The following is a 2,812-nucleotide window of genomic DNA, read 5'->3' as shown; positions in this document are numbered from 1 at the left end:
GTCAATAAAGTTTCCCCTTCCTGGGACAATGAATTCACGGTGTTCTTATTTCAATTTCCAGGAGTGTAGTTGGTGGTGACTTTAATTTACCCTCAATATGATGGCGAAAGCACAATTCCGGAGGTACGCATAAAATATCATCCAAAATTGTGCTAAAGGCATTCTCTGAAAATTATTTCGAGCAGTTAGTTCATGAACCCACGCGAATAGTAAACGATTCTGAAAACACACTTAACTTCTTACCAAAAAATAATCCTGCATCAAAACCGATACAGGGATTAATGAACACAGGGTTGTCGTAGCGAGACTGTATACTGTAATCCTCAAATCCGCGAAAAATTAGCGAAAAATATACCTGCTCAAAAAAAACAAATAAAAATTCACATGACGCCTTCCTGAGAGACAATGTCCACTAATTTCAAATAAATAATGTAAGGGTAGATCAGATGCGACTTAGATTCAAAGGCATTGTTTCAGCAGCAATTGAGAGATCTGTACCAAATAAATTAACAAACGACGCAGCTGACCCTCCTTGGGACATGAAACGTGTCAGAACACACTTGCAGAGATAACTAAACAAACATGCCAAATTCAAAAGGACGCAAAATCCTCAAGAATGGCGATTTTTTACAGAATCTCGAAATTTAGCGAGGGCTTCCTGCGAGATGCTTATAACAGTTTCCACAGCGAAACTTTGTCTCGAAACCTGGCAGAAAATCCAAAGAGATTCTGGTCGTATGTGAAGTATGTTAGCGGCGAGAAACAATCAATGCCTTCTCTGCGCGATAGCAATGGAGATACTATCGAAGACAGTGCTGCCAAAGCAGAGTTACTAAACACAGCCTTCCGAAATGCCTTCACAAAAGAAGACGAAGTAAATATTCCACAATTCGAATCAAGAACAGCTGCCAACATGGGTAACGTAGAAGTAAATATCCTCGGAGTAGGAAAGCAACTTAAATCACTTAATAAAGGCAGTCTTCTCATCCAGACTGTGTACCAATTAGGTTCCTTTCGGATTATGCTGATGCATTAGCTCCATACTAGACAATCATATACAACCGTTCGCTCGACGAAAGATCCGTACCCAAAGACTGCAAAGTTGCGCAGGTCACACCAGTATTCAAGAAAGGTGGTGGGAGTAATCCACTAAATTACACGCCCATATCGTTAACGTCGATATGCAGCAGGATTTTACATCAAATATTCTGTTCGAACATTATGAATTACCTCGAAGAAAACGTTCTATTGACACACAGTCAACATGGGTTTAGAAAGAATCTTTCCTGTGAAAAACATCTAGCTCTTTATTCACATGAATTTTGAGTGCTACAGACAAGGCATTTCAGATAGATTCCGTATTTCTGGATTTCCGGAAGGGTTTTGACACTGTAACACACAAGCCGCTTGTAGTGAAATTGCGTGCTTATGGAATATCGTCTCAGTCATGTGGCTGGGTTTGCGATTTCCTGCCAGAGAGGTCACAGTTCGTTGTAATTGACGGGAAAGTCATCGAGTAAAACAGAAGTGAATTCAGGCGTTCGCCAAGGTAGTGTTATAGGCCCTTTGCTATTATATAAACGATTTTAGACACAATCTGAGGAGCCGTCTTCCGTTGTTTGCAGATGACGCTGTCGTTTATCGACTAATAAAGTCATCAGAAGATCAAAACAAACTGCAAAACTATTTAGAAAAGATATCTGAATGGCGCGAAAAGTGGCAGTTGACCCTAAATAACGAAAAGTGTGAGGTCATCCTCATGAGTGCTAAAAAGAATTCGTTAAACTTCGGTTAACCTAAAAGCCGTAAATTCAACTAAATATCTAGGTATTACAATTACGAACAACTTAAATTGTACGGAACACATAAAAAATGTGGGGAAGGCTAAGCATAGACTGGGTTTTACTGGCAGGACACTAAGAAAATATAACAGACTTACTAAGGAGACTGCCTACACTACGCTTGTCCGTCCTCTTCTAGAATACTGCTGCACGGTGAGGGAACCTTACCACATAGTATTGACGGAGTACATCGAAAACGTTAAAAGAAGGGCAGCACGTTTTGTATTATCGCGAAATATGGGAGAGAGTGTCACAGAAATGATACAGAGTTTGGGGTGGACGTTACTAAAACAAAGGCGTTTTTGGTCGCGGCGGAATGTTCTCACGAAATTCCAATACCAGCTTTCTCCTCCGAAAGCGAAAATATTTCGTTGACGCCGATCTACATAGGGAGAAACGATCACCATGATAAAATAAGGGAAATCAGAGCTCGTGCGGAAAGGTATAGATGGGTCTTCCTTCTTTCCGCTCGCTGTACGAGATTGGAATAATAGAGAATTGGAAGGTGGTTAGATGAACCCTCTGCCAGGCACTTAAATGTGATTTGCAGAGTATCCATGTAGATGTAGATAAAATCGTCGATAGTCTTGTAATGCTATTAGAGATCTGAACCCAACTTCCATTACTCTGCTCCTGACAGCTGGTGGTGCCTCTGTGGCTGTTACCCTCTGGAGGGATTTCAGCTGTTGTCCCACGTCTATTCGTGATAGCTAAGCGCGCAGCTCTACACTACTAGCCATTAAAATTGCTACACAAAAAAGAAATGCGGCTGATAAACGGGTATTCACTGGACAAATATATTATACTACGCCTGACATATGATTACAAATGGTTCAAATGGCTCTGAGCACTATGGGACTTAACTGCTGTGGTCATCAGTCCCCTAGAACTTAGAACTAGTTAAACCTAACTAACCTAAGGATATCACAAACGTCCATGCCCGAGGCAGGATTCGAACCTGCGACCGTAGC

The sequence above is a fragment of the Schistocerca americana genome, chromosome 11 (assembly GCF_021461395.2).
Source record: "Schistocerca americana isolate TAMUIC-IGC-003095 chromosome 11, iqSchAmer2.1, whole genome shotgun sequence".
Classification (NCBI taxonomy): Eukaryota; Metazoa; Arthropoda; class Insecta; order Orthoptera; family Acrididae; genus Schistocerca; species Schistocerca americana.
Note: the sequence above shows the minus strand (reverse complement) of the source record.